Raw genomic sequence first — 13,829 nt, forward strand, 5'->3', positions numbered from 1 at the left:
CCTCCAGACAGGGAAAATCCTCTTGGGTAGCTTCCTTGGAGGAGTCTGGGGCTGCTACCTGGGGTCTCAGGTCCCTTCAGCCAAGGTGAAAACACTCCGGGAGATGCCTGGGAGGAGTCTTGGGTGGATCCCGGAGGAGACAGCTTCCTCCAGAAAGGGAAAATCCTCTCGGGTAGCTTCCTTGGAGGAGTCTGGGGCTGCTACCTGGGGCCTCAGGTCCCTAAGGAAGAGGTGAAAATACTTTGGGAGGTGCCTGGGAGGAGTGTCGGGTGGATCCCGGAGGAGACAGCTTCCTCCAGAAAGGGAAAATAATCTCGGATAGCTTCCTTGGAGGAGTCTGGGGCTGCTACCTGGTGTCTCAGGTCCCTTCAGCCGAGGTGAAAACACTCCGGGAGGTGCCTGGGAGGAGTCTCGGGTGGATCCCAGAGGAGACAGCTTCCTCCAGAAAGGGAAAATCCTCTCGGGTAGCTTCCTTGGAGGAGTCTGGGGCTGATACCTGAGGTCTCAAGTCCCTAAAGATGAGGTGAAAACACTCCGGGAGGTGCCTGGGAGGAGTCTTCGGTGGATCCCGGAGGAAACAGCTTCCTCCAGAAAGGGAAAATCCTCTCGGGTAGCTTCCTTGGAGGAGTCTGGGGCTGCTACCCGGGGTCTCAGGTCCCTTCAGCCGAGGTGAAAACACTCCGGGAGATGCCTGGGAGGAGTCTCGGGTGGATCCCGGAGGAGACAGCTTCCTGCAACAAAGTGAAATCCTCTTGGGTAGCTTCCTTGGAGGTGTCTGGGGCTGCTACCTGGGGTCTCAGGTCCCTAAAGATGAGGTGAAAACACTCCAGGAGGTGCCTGGGAGGAGTCTCGGGTGGATCCCGGAGGAGACAGCTTCCTGAGGAAAGGCAAAATCCTCTCGGGTAGCTTCCTTGGAGGAGTCTGGGGCTGCTACCTGGGGTCTCAGGTCCCTAACGAAGAGGTGAAAATACTCCGGGAGGTGCCTGGGAGGAGTCTTCGGTGGATCCCGGAGGAGACAGCTTCCTCCAGAAAGGGAAATTCCTCTTGTGTAGCTTCCTCGGAGGAGTCTGGGGCTGCTACCTGGGGTCTCAGTTCCCTTCAGCCAAGGTGAAAACACTCCGGGAGATGCCTGGGACGAGTCTCGGGTGGATCCCGGAGGAGACAGCTTCCTCCAGAAAGGGAAAATCCTCTCGGGTAGCTTCCTTGGAGGAGTCTGGGGCTGATACCTGAGGTCTCACGTCCCTAGTGCAGAGGAGAAAGGATTCGTCAAGCACCTTGGTGGAGTCTTGAGTGGAATCCGGTGGAGACAGCTTCCTCCAGAAAGGGAAAATCCTCTCGGGTAGCTTCCTTGGAGGAGTCTGGGGCTGCTACCTGGGGCCTCAGGTCCCTAAGGAAGAGGTGAAAATACTTTGGGAGGTGCCTGGGAGGAGTCTCGGGTGGATCCCGGAGGAAACAGCTTCCTGCAACAAAGTGAAATCCTCTTGGGTAGCTTCCTTGGAGGAGTCTGGGGCTGATACCTGAGGTCTCAAGTCCTTAAAGATGAGGTGAAAACACTCCGGGAGATGCCTGGGAGGAGTCTCGGGTGGATCCCGGAGGAGACAGCTTCCTCCAGAAAGGGAAAATCCTCTCGGGTAGCTTCCTTGGAGGAGTCTGGGGCTGCTACCTGGGGTCTCAGGTCCCTTCAGCCGAGGTGAAAACACTCCGGGAGATGCCTGGGAGGAGTCTCGGGTGGATCTCGGAGGAGACAGCTTCCTCCAGAAAGGGAAAATCCTCTCGGGTAGCTTCCTTGGAGGAGTCTGGGGCTGCTATCTGGGGTATAGGTCCCTAAGGAAGAGGTCAAAATACTCTGGGAGGTACCTGGGAGGAGTCTCGGGTAGATCCCAGAGAGGGTAGCTTACTCCAGAAAGGGAAAATCCTCTCGGGTAGCTTCCTTGGAGGAGTCTGGGGCTGCTACCTGGGGTCTCAGGTCCCTTCAGCTGAGGTGAAAACACTCCGGGAGGTGCCTGGAAGGAGTCTTGGGTGGAACCCGGAGGAGACAGCTTCCTCCAGAAATGGAAAATGCTCTCGGGTAGCTTCCTTGGAGGAGTCTAGGGCTGCTACCTGGGGTCTCAGGTCCCTAAGGAAGAGGTGAAAATACTTTGGGAGGTGCCTGGGAGGAGTCTCGGGTGGATCCCGGAGGAGACAGCTTCCTGCAAGAAAGTGAAATCCTCTCGGGTAGCTTCCTTGGAGGAGTCTGGGGCTGCTACCTGGGGTGTCAGGTCCCTTCAGCCGAGGTGAAAACACTCCGGGAGGTGCCTGGGAGGAGTCTCGGGTGGATCCCGGAGGAGACAGCTTCCTCCAGAAAGGGAAAATGCTCTCGGGTAGCTTCCTTGGAGGAGTCTGGGGCTGCTACCTGGGGTCTCAGGTCCCTTCAGCCGAGGTGAAAACACTCCGGGAGGTGCCTGGGAGGAGTCTCGGGTGGATCCCGGAGGAGACAGCTTCCTCCAGAAAGGGAAAATCCTCTCGGGTAGCTTCCTTGGAGGAGTCTGGGGCTGCTACCTGGGGTCTCAGGTCCCTTCAGCTGAGGTGAAAAGACTCCGGGAGGTGCCTGGAAGGAGTCTCAGGTGGATCCCGGAGGAGACAGCTTCCTCCAGAAAGGGAAAATCCTCTCGGGTAGCTTCCTTGGAGGAGTCTGGGGCTGCTACCTGGGGTCTCAGGTCCCTAATGAAGAGGTGAAAGGATTCGGCAAGACACCTTGGTGGAGTCTTGGGTGGATCCCGGAGGAGACAGCTTCCTCCAGAAAGGGAAAATCCTCTTGGGTAGCTTCCTTGGAGGAGTCTGGGGCTGCTACCTGGGGTCTCAGGTCCCTTGAGCCGAGGTGAAATCACTCTGGGAGGTGCCTGGGAGGAGTCTTGGGTGGATCCCGGAGGAGACAGCTTCCTCCAGAAAGGGAAAATCCTCTCGGGTAGCTTCCTTGGAGGAGTCTGGGGCTGCTACCTGAGCTCTCACGTCCCTTGTGCAGAGGAGAAAGGATTCGTCAAGCACCTTGGTGGAGTCTTGGGTGGAACCCGGAGGAGACAGCTTCCTCCAGAAATGGAAAATGCTCTCGGGTAGCTTCCTTGGAGGATTCTAGGGCTGCTACCTGGGGTCTCAGGTCCCTAAGGAAGAGGTGAAAATACTTTGGGAGGTGCCTGGGAGGAGTCTCGGGTGGATCCCGGAGGAGACAGCTTCCTGCAAGAAAGTCAAATCCTCTCGGGTAGCTTCCTTGGAGGAGTCTGGGGCTGCTACCTGGGGTGTCAGGTCCCTTCAGCCGAGGTGAAAACACTCCGGGAGGTGCCTGGGAGGAGTCTCGGGTGGATCCTGGAAAAGACAGCTTCCTCCCGAAAGGGAAAATCCTCTCGGGTAGCTTCCTTGGAGGAGTCTGGGGCTGCTACCTGGGGTCTCAGGTCCCTTCAGCCGAGGTGAAAACACTCTGGGAGGTGCCTGGGAGGAGTCTTGGGTGGATCCCGGAGGAGACAGCTTCCTCCAGAAAGGGAAAATCCTCTCGGGTAGCTTCCTTGGAGGAGTCTGGGGCTGCTACCTGGGGTCTCAGGTCCCTAAAGATGAGGTGAAATCATTCCGGGAGATGCCTGGGAGGAGTGTTCGGTGGATCCCGGAGGAAACAGCTTCGTGCAACAAAGTAAAATCATCTTGGGTAGCTTCCTTGGAGGTGTCTGGGGCTGCTACCTGGGGTCTCAGGTCCCTAAGGAAGAGGTGAAAATACTTCGGGAGGTGCCTGGGAGGAGTCTCGGGTGGATCCCAGAGGAGACAGCTTCCTCCCAAAAAGGAAAATCCTCTTGGGTAGCTTCCTTGGAGGAGTCTGGGGCTGCTACCTGGGGTCTCAGGTCCCTAAAGATGAGGTGAAATCAGTCCGGGAGATGCCTGGGAGGAGTCTTCGGTGGATCCCGGAGGAGACAGCTTCCTCCAGAAACAGAAAATCCTCTCGGGTAGCTCCCTTGGAGGAGTCTGGGGCTGCTACCTGGGGTCTCAGGTCCCTTCAGCCAAGGTGAAAACACTCCGGGAGATGCCTGGGAGGAGTCTCGGGTGGATCCCGGAGGAGACAGCTTCCTCCAGAAAGGGAAAATCCTCTCGGGTAGCTTCCTTGGAGGAGTCTGGGGCTGATACCTGAGGTCTCACGTCCCTAGTGCAGAGGAGAAAGGATTCGTCAAGCACCTTGGTGGAGTCTTGGGTGGAACCCGGAGGAGACAGCTTCCTCCAGAAAGGGAAAATGCTCTCGGGTAGCTTCCTTGGAGGAGTCTAGGGCTGCTACCTGGGGTCTCAGGTCCCTTCAGCTGAGGTGAAAACACTCTGGGAGGTGCCTGGAAGGAGTCTCGGGTGGATCCCGGAGGAGACAGCTTCCTCCAGAAAGGGAAAATCCTCTCGGGTAGCTTCCTTGGAGGAGTCTGGGGCTACTACCTGGGGTCTCAGGTCCCTTCAGCCGAGGTGAAAACACTCCGGGAGGTGCCTGGGAGGAGTCTCGGGTGGATCCCGGAGGAGACAGCTTCCTCCAGAAAGGGAAAATCCTCTTGGGTAGCTTCCTTGGAGGAGTCTAGGGCTGATACCTGAGGTCTCACGTCCCTAGTGCAGAGGAGAAAGGATTCGTCAAGCACCTTGGTGGAGTCTTGAGTGGAATCCGGTGGAGACAGCTTCCTGAGGAAAGGCAAAATCCTCTCGGGTAGCTTCCTTGGAGGAGTCTGGGGCTGCTACCTGGGGTCTCAGGTCCCTAACGAAGAGGTGAAAATACTCCGGGAGGTGCCTGGGAGGAGTCTTCGGTGGATCCCGGAGGAGACAGCTTCCTCCAGACAGGGAAAATCCTCTTGGGTAGCTTCCTTGGAGGAGTCTGGGGCTGCTACCTGGGGTCTCAGGTCCATTCAGCCAAGGTGAAAACACTCCGGGAGATGCCTGGGAGGAGTCTCGGGTGGATCCCGGAGGAGACAGCTTCCTCCAGAAAGGGAAAATCCTCTCGGGTAGCTTCCTTGGAGGAGTCTGGGGCTGATACCTGAGGTCTCACGTCCCTAGTGCAGAGGAGAAAGGATTCGTCAAGCACCTTGGTGGAGTCTTGAGTGGAATCCGGTGGAGACAGCTTCCTCCAGAAAGGGAAAATCCTCTCGGGTAGCTTCCTTGGAGGAGTCTGGGGCTGCTACCTGGGGTCTCAGGTCCCTAACGAAGAGGTGAAAATACTCCGGGAGGTGCCTGGGAGGAGTCTTCGATGGATCCCGGAGGAGACAGCTTCCTCCAGACAGGGAAAATCCTCTCGGGTAGCTTCCTTGGAGGAGTCTGGGGCTGCTACCTGGGGTCTCAGGTCCCTTCAGCCAAGGTGAAAACACTCCGGGAGATGCCTGGGAGGAGTCTCGGGTGGATCCCGGAGGAGACAGCTTCCTCCAGAAAGGGAAAATCCTCTCGGGTAGCTTCCTTGGAGGAGTCTGGGGCTGATACCTGAGGTCTCACGTCCCTAGTGCAGAGGAGAAAGGATTCGTCAAGCACCTTGGTGGAGTCTTGAGTGGAATCCGGTGGAGACAGCTTCCTCCAGAAAGGGAAAATCCTCTTGGGTAGCTTCCTTGGAGGAGTCTGGGGCTGCTACCCGGGGCCTCAGGTCCCTAAGGAAGAGGTGAAAATACTTTGGGAGGTGCCTGGGAGGAGTGTCGGGTGGATCCCGGAGGAGACAGCTTCCTCCAGAAAGGGAAAATAATCTCGGATAGCTTCCTTGGAGGAGTCTGGGGCTGCTACCTGGTGTCTCAGGTCCCTTCAGCCGAGGTGAAAACACTCCGGGAGGTGCCTGGGAGGAGTCTCGGGTGGATCCCAGAGGAGACAGCTTCCTCCAGAAAGGGAAAATCCTCTCGGGTAGCTTCCTTGGAGGAGTCTGGGGCTGATACCTGAGGTCTCAAGTCCCTAAAGATGAGGTGAAAACACTCCGGGAGATGCCTGGGAGGAGTCTTCGGTGGATCCCGGAGGAAACAGCTTCCTCCAGAAAGGGAAAATCCTCTCGGGTAGCTTCCTTGGAGGAGTCTGGGGCTGCTACCCGGGGTCTCAGGTCCCTTCAGCCGAGGTGAAAACACTCCGGGAGATGCCTGGGAGGAGTCTCGGGTGGATCCCGGAGGAGACAGCTTCCTGCAACAAAGTGAAATCCTCTTGGGTAGCTTCCTTGGAGGTGTCTGGGGCTGCTACCTGGGGTCTCAGGTCCCTAAAGATGAGGTGAAAACACTCCGGGAGATGCCTGGGAGGAGTCTCGGGTGGATCCCGGAGGAGACAGCTTCCTGAGGAAAGGCAAAATCCTCTCGGGTAGCTTCCTTGGAGGAGTCTGGGGCTGCTACCTGGGGTCTCAGGTCCCTAACGAAGAGGTGAAAATACTCCGGGAGGTGCCTGGGAGGAGTCTTCGGTGGATCCCGGAGGAGACAGCTTCCTCCAGAAAGGGAAAATCCTCTTGGGTAGCTTCCTCGGAGGAGTCTGGGGCTGCTACCTGGGGTCTCAGGTCCCTTCAGCCAAGGTGAAAACACTCCGGGAGATGCCTGGGAGGAGTCTCGGGTGGATCCCGGAGGAGACAGCTTCCTCCAGAAAGGGAAAATCCTCTCGGGTAGCTTCCTTGGAGGAGTCTGGGGCTGATACCTGAGGTCTCACGTCCCTAGTGCAGAGGAGAAAGGATTCGTCAAGCACCTTGGTGGAGTCTTGAGTGGAATCCGGTGGAGACAGCTTCCTCCAGAAAGGGAAAATCCTCTCGGGTAGCTTCCTTGGAGGAGTCTGGGGCTGCTACCTGGGGCCTCAGGTCCCTAAAGATGAGGTGAAAACACTCCGGGAGATGCCTGGGAGGAGTCTTCGGTGGATCCCGGAGGAGACAGCTTCCTCCAGAAAGGGAAAATCCTCTCGGGTAGCTTCCTTGGAGGAGTCTGGGGCTGCTACCTGGGGTCTCAGGTCCCTTCAGCCGAGGTGAAAACACTCCGGGAGATGCCTGGGAGGAGTCTCGGGTGGATCTCGGAGGAGACAGCTTCCTCCAGAAAGGGAAAATCCTCTCGGGTAGCTTCCTTGGAGGAGTCTGGGGCTGCTATCTGGGGTATAGGTCCCTAAGGAAGAGGTCAAAATACTCTGGGAGGTACCTGGGAGGAGTCTCGGGTAGATCCCAGAGAGGGTAGCTTACTCCAGAAAGGGAAAATCCTCTCGGGTAGCTTCCTTGGAGGAGTCTGGGGCTGCTACCTGGGGTCTCAGGTCCCTTCAGCTGAGGTGAAAACACTCCGGGAGGTGCCTGGAAGGAGTCTTGGGTGGAACCCGGAGGAGACAGCTTCCTCCAGAAATGGAAAATGCTCTCGGGTAGCTTCCTTGGAGGAGTCTAGGGCTGCTACCTGGGGTCTCAGGTCCCTAAGGAAGAGGTGAAAATACTTTGGGAGGTGCCTGGGAGGAGTCTCGGGTGGATCCCGGAGGAGACAGCTTCCTGCAAGAAAGTCAAATCCTCTCGGGTAGCTTCCTTGGAGGAGTATGGGGCTGCTACCTGGGGTCTCAGGTCCCTTCAGCTGAGGTGAAAACACTCCGGGAGGTGCCTGGGAGGAGTCTCGGGTGGATCCCGGAGGAGACAGCTTCCTCCAGAAAGGGAAAATGCTCTCGGGTAGCTTCCTTGGAGGAGTCTGGGGCTGCTACCTGGGGTCTCAGGTCCCTTCAGCCGAGGTGAAAACACTCCGGGAGGTGCCTGGGAGGAGTCTCGGGTGGATCCCGGAGGAGACAGCTTCCTGCAATAAAGAGAAATCCTCTTGGGTAGCTTCCTTGGAGGAGTATGGGGCTGCTACCTGGTGTCTCATGTCCCTTCAGCTGAGGTGAAAATACTTCGGGAGGTACCTGGGAGGAGTCTTCGGTGGATCCCGGAGGAGACAGCTTCCTCCAGAAAGGGAAAATCCTCTTGGGTAGCTTCCTTGGAGGAGTCTGGGGCTGCTACCTGGGGTCTCAGGTCCCTAATGAAGAGGTGAAAGGATTCGGCAAGACACCTTGGTGGAGTCTTGGGTGGATCCCGGAGGAGACAGCTTCCTCCAGAAAGGGAAAATCCTCTCGGGTAGCTTCCTTGGAGGAGTCTGGGGCTGCTACCTGGGGTCTCAGGTCCCTTCAGCCGAGGTGAAATCACTCTGGGAGGTGCCTGGGAGGAGTCTTGGGTGGATCCCAGAGGAGACAGCTTCCTCCAGAAAGGGAAAATCCTCTCGGGTAGCTTCCTTGGAGGAGTCTGGGGCTGCTACCCGGGGTCTCAGGTCCCTAAAGATGAGGTGAAATCATTCCGGGAGATGCCTGGGTGGAGTGTTCGGTGGATCCCGGAGGAAACAGCTTCGTGCAACAAAGTAAAATCATCTTGGGTAGCTTCCTTGGAGGTGTCTGGGGCTGCTACCTGGGGTCTCAGGTCCCTAAAGATGAGGTGAAAACACTCCAGGAGGTGCCTGGGAGGAGTCTCGGGTGGATCCCGGAGGAGACAGCTTCCTCCCAAAAAGGAAAATCCTCTTGGGTAGCTTCCTTGGAGGAGTCTGGGGCTGCTACCTGGGGTCTCAGGTCCCTAAAGATGAGGTGAAATCAGTCCGGGAGATGCCTGGGAGGAGTCTTCGGTGGATCCCGGAGGAGACAGCTTCCTCCAGAAAGGGAAAATCCTCTCGGGTAGCTTCCTTGGAGGAGTCTGGGGCTGCTATCTGGGGTATAGGTCCCTAAGGAAGAGGTCAAAATACTCTGGGAGGTACCTGGGAGGAGTCTCGTATAGATCCCAGAGAGGGTAGCTTCCTCCAGAAAGGGAAAATCCTCTCGGGTAGCTTCCTTGGAGGAGTCTGGGGCTGCTACCTGGGGTCTCAGGTCCCTTCAGCCAAGGTGAAAACACTCCGGGAGATGCCTGGGAGGAGTCTCGGGTGGATCCCGGAGGAGACAGCTCACTGCAACAAAGTGAAATCATCTTGGGTAGCTTCCTTGGAGGTGTCTGGGGCTGCTACCTGTGGTCTCAGGTCCCTAAAGATGAGGTGAAAACACTCCAGGAGGTGCCTGGGAGGAGTCTCGGGTGGATCCCGGAGGAGACAGCTTCCTCCAGAAAAAGAAAATCCTCTTGGGTAGCTTCCTTGGAGGAGTCTGGGGCTGATACCTGAGGTCTCAAGTCCCTAGTGCAGAGGAGAAAGGATTCGTCAAGACACCATGGTGGAGGCTTGGGTGGAACCCGGAGGAGACAGCTTCCTCCCAAAAAGGAAAATCCTCTCAGGTAGCTTCCTTGGAGGAGTGTGGGGCTGCTACCTGGGGTCTCAGGTCCCTAAAGATGAGGTGAAAACACTCCGGGAGATGCCTGGGAGGAGTCTTCGGTGGATCCCGGAGGAAACAGCTTCCTCCAGAAAGGGAAAATCCTCTCGGGTAGCTTCCTTGGAGGAGTCTGGGGCTGCTACCTGGGGTCTCAGGTCCCTTCAGCCGAGGTGAAAACACTCCGGGAGATGCCTGGGAGGAGTCTCGGGTGGATCCCGGAGGAGACAGCTTCCTGCAACAAAGTGAAATCCTCTTGGGTAGCTTCCTTGGAGGAGTCTGGGGCTGCTACCTGGGGTCTCAGGTCCCTAAAGATGAGGTGAAAACACTCCGGGAGATGCCTGGGAGGAGTCTCGGGTGGATCCCTGAGGAGACAGCTTCCTCCCAAAAAGGAAAATCCTCTTGGGTAGCTTCCTTGGAGGAGTCTGGGGCTGCTACCTGGGGTCTCAGGTCCCTAAAGATGAGGTGAAATCAGTCCGGGAGATGCCTGGGAGGAGTCTTCGGTGGATCCCGGAGGAGACAGCTTCCTCCAGAAAGGGAAAATCCTCTCGGGTAGCTTCCTTGGAGGAGTCTGGGGCTGCTATCTGGGGTATAGGTCCCTAAGGAAGAGGTGAAAATACTCCGGGAGGTACCTGGGAGGAGTCTCGGGTAGATCCCAGAGAGGGTAGCTTACTCCAGAAAGGGAAAATCCTCTCGGGTAGCTTCCTTGGAGGAGTCTGGGGCTGCTACCTGGGGTCTCAGGTCCCTAAAGATGAGGTGAAATCAGTCCGGGAGATGCCTGAGAGGAGTCTTCGGTGGATCCCGGAGGAGACAGCTTCCTCCAGAAAGGGAAAATCCTCTCGGGTAGCTTCCTTGGAGGAGTCTGGGGCTGCTACCTGGGGTCTCAGGTCCCTAACGAAGAGGTGAAAATACTCCGGGAGGTGCCTGGGAGGAGTCTCGGGTGGATCCCGGAGGAGACAGCTTCCTCCAGACAGTGAAAATCCTCTCAGGTATGTTCCTTGGAGGAGTCTGGGGCTGCTACCTGGGGTCTCAGGTCCCTTCAGCCGAGGTGAAAACACTCCGGGAAATGCCTGGGAGGAGTCTCGGGTGGATCCCGGAGGAGACAGCTTCCTGCAACAAAGTGAAATCCTCTTGGGTAGCTTCCTTGGAGGTGTCTGGGGCTGCTACCTGGGGTCTCAGGTCCCTAAAGATGAGGTGAAAACACTCCGGGAGATGCCTGGGAGGAGTCTCGGGTGGATCCCGGAGGAGACAGCTTCCTGCAACAAAGTGAAATCATCTTGGGTAGCTTCCTTGGAGGAGTCTGGGGCTGCTACCTGGGGTCTCAGGTCCCTAAAGATGGGGTCAAAATACTCCGGGAGGTACCTGGGAGGAGTCTCGGGTAGATCCCACAGAGGGTAGCTTACTCCAGAAAGGGAAAATCCTCTCGGGTAGCTTCCTTGGAGGAGTCTGGGGCTGCTACCTGGGGTCTCAGGTCCCTAAAGATGAGGTGAAAACACTCCAGGAGGTGCCTGGGAGGAGTCTCGGGTGGATCCCGGAGGAGACAGCTTCCTGCCAAAAAGGAAAATCCTCTCGGGTAGCTTCCTTGGAGGAGTGTGGGGCTGCTACCTGGGGTCTCAGGTCCCTAAAGATGGGGTCAAAATACTCCGGGAGGTGCCTGGGAGGAGTCTCGGGTGGATCCCGGAGGAGACAGCTTCCTCCAGACAGGGAAAATCCTCTCAGGTATGTTCCTTGGAGGAGTCTGGGGCTGCTACCTGGGGTCTCAGGTCCCTTCAGCCGAGGTGAAAACACTCCGGGAGATGCCTGGGAGGAGTCTCGGGTGGATCCCGGAGGAGACAGCTTCCTGCAACAAAGTGAAATCCTCTTGGGTAGCTTCCTTGGAGGTGTCTGGGGCTGCTACCTGGGGTCTCGGGTCCCTAAAGATGAGGTGAAAACACTCCGGGAGGTGCCTGGGAGGAGTCTCGGGTGGATCCCTGAGGAGACAGCTTCCTCCCAAAAAGGAAAATCCTCTTGGGTAGCTTCCTTGGAGGAGTCTGGGGCTGCTACCTGGGGTCTCAGATCCCTAAAGATGGGGTCAAAATACTCCGGGAGGTGCCTGGGAGGAGTCTCGGGTAGATCCCACAGAGGGTAGCTTACTCCAGAAAGGGAAAATCCTCTCGGGTAGCTTCCTTGGAGGAGTCTGGGGCTGCTACCTGGGGTCTCATGTCCCTTCAGCTGAGGTGAAAACACTCCGGGAGGTGCCTGGAAGGAGTCTCGGGTGGATCCCAGAGAGGATAGCTTCCTCCAGAAATGGAAAATCCTCTTGGGTAGCTTCCTTGGAGGAGTCTGGGGCTGCTACCTGGGGTCTCAGGTCCCTAAAGATGAGGTGAAATCAGTCCGGGAGATGCCTGGGAGGAGTCTTGGGTGGATCCCGGAGGAGACAGCTTCCTCCAGAAAGGGAAAATCCTCTCGGGTAGCTTCCTTGGAGGAGTCTAGGGCTGCTACCTGGGGTCTCAGGTCTCTAAGGAAGAGGTGAAAATACTTCGGGAGGTACCTGGGAGGAGTCTCGGGTGGATCCCGGAAGAGACAGCTTCCTTCAGAAAGGGAAAATCCTCTCGGGTAGCTTCCTTGGAGGAGTCTGGGGCTGCTACCTGGGGTCTCAGGTCCCTTCAGCCGAGGTGAAAACACTCCGGGAGGTGCCTGGGAGGAGTCTCGGGTGGATCCCGGAGGAGACAGCTTCCTGCAATAAAGAGAAATCCTCTTGGGTAGCTTCCTTGGAGGAGTATGGGGCTGCTACCTGGTGTCTCATGTCCCTTCAGCTGAGGTGAAAATACTTCGGGAGGTACCTGGGAGGAGTCTTCGGTGGATCCCGGAGGAGACAGCTTCCTCCAGAAAGGGAAAATCCTCTTGGGTAGCTTCCTTGGAGGAGTCTGGGGCTGCTACCTGGGGTCTCAGGTCCCTAATGAAGAGGTGAAAGGATTCGGCAAGACACCTTGGTGGAGTCTTGGGTGGATCCCGGAGGAGACAGCTTCCTCCAGAAAGGGAAAATCCTCTCGGGTAGCTTCCTTGGAGGAGTCTGGGGCTGCTACCTGGGGTCTCAGGTCCCTTCAGCCGAGGTGAAATCACTCTGGGAGTGCCTGGGAGGAGTCTTGGGTGGATCCCAGAGGAGACAGCTTCCTCCAGAAAGGGAAAATCCTCTCGGGTAGCTTCCTTGGAGGAGTCTGGGGCTGCTACCCGGGGTCTCAGGTCCCTAAAGATGAGGTGAAATCATTCCGGGAGATGCCTGGGTGGAGTGTTCGGTGGATCCCGGAGGAAACAGCTTCGTGCAACAAAGTAAAATCATCTTGGGTAGCTTCCTTGGAGGTGTCTGGGGCTGCTACCTGGGGTCTCAGGTCCCTAAAGATGAGGTGAAAACACTCCGGGAGGTGCCTGGGAGGAGTCTCGGGTGGATCCCGGAGGAGACAGCTTCCTCCCAAAAAGGAAAATCCTCTTGGGTAGCTTCCTTGGAGGAGTCTGGGGCTGCTACCTGGGGTCTCAGGTCCCTAAAGATGAGGTGAAATCAGTCCGGGAGATGCCTGGGAGGAGTCTTCGGTGGATCCCGGAGGAGACAGCTTCCTCCAGAAAGGGAAAATCCTCTCGGGTAGCTTCCTTGGAGGAGTCTGGGGCTGCTATCTGGGGTATAGGTCCCTAAGGAAGAGGTCAAAATACTCTGGGAGGTACCTGGGAGGAGTCTCGTATAGATCCCAGAGAGGGTAGCTTCCTCCAGAAAGGGAAAATCCTCTCGGGTAGCTTCCTTGGAGGAGTCTGGGGCTGCTACCTGGGGTCTCAGGTCCCTTCAGCCAAGGTGAAAACACTCCGGGAGATGCCTGGGAGGAGTCTCGGGTGGATCCCGGAGGAGACAGCTCACTGCAACAAAGTGAAATCATCTTGGGTAGCTTCCTTGGAGGTGTCTGGGGCTGCTACCTGTGGTCTCAGGTCCCTAAAGATGAGGTGAAAACACTCCAGGAGGTGCCTGGGAGGAGTCTCGGGTGGATCCCGGAGGAGACAGCTTCCTCCAGAAAAAGAAAATCCTCTTGGGTAGCTTCCTTGGAGGAGTCTGGGGCTGATACCTGAGGTCTCAAGTCCCTAGTGCAGAGGAGAAAGGATTCGTCAAGACACCATGGTGGAGGCTTGGGTGGAACCCGGAGGAGACAGCTTCCTCCCAAAAAGGAAAATCCTCTCAGGTAGCTTCCTTGGAGGAGTGTGGGGCTGCTACCTGGGGTCTCAGGTCCCTAAAGATGAGGTGAAAACACTCCGGGAGATGCCTGGGAGGAGTCTTCGGTGGATCCCGGAGGAAACAGCTTCCTCCAGAAAGGGAAAATCCTCTCGGGTAGCTTCCTTGGAGGAGTCTGGGGCTGCTACCTGGGGTCTCAGGTCCCTTCAGCCGAGGTGAAAACACTCCGGGAGATGCCTGGGAGGAGTCTCGGGTGGATCCCGGAGGAGACAGCTTCCTGCAACAAAGTGAAATCCTCTTGGGTAGCTTCCTTGGAGGAGTCTGGGGCTGCTACCTGGGGTCTCAGGTCCCTAAAGATGAGGTGAAAACACTCCGGGAGATGCCTGGGAGGAGT

The sequence above is a fragment of the Platalea leucorodia genome (assembly GCF_965183815.1).
Source record: "Platalea leucorodia genome assembly, chromosome: 12".
In the NCBI taxonomy this organism is placed as follows: domain Eukaryota; kingdom Metazoa; phylum Chordata; class Aves; order Pelecaniformes; family Threskiornithidae; genus Platalea; species Platalea leucorodia.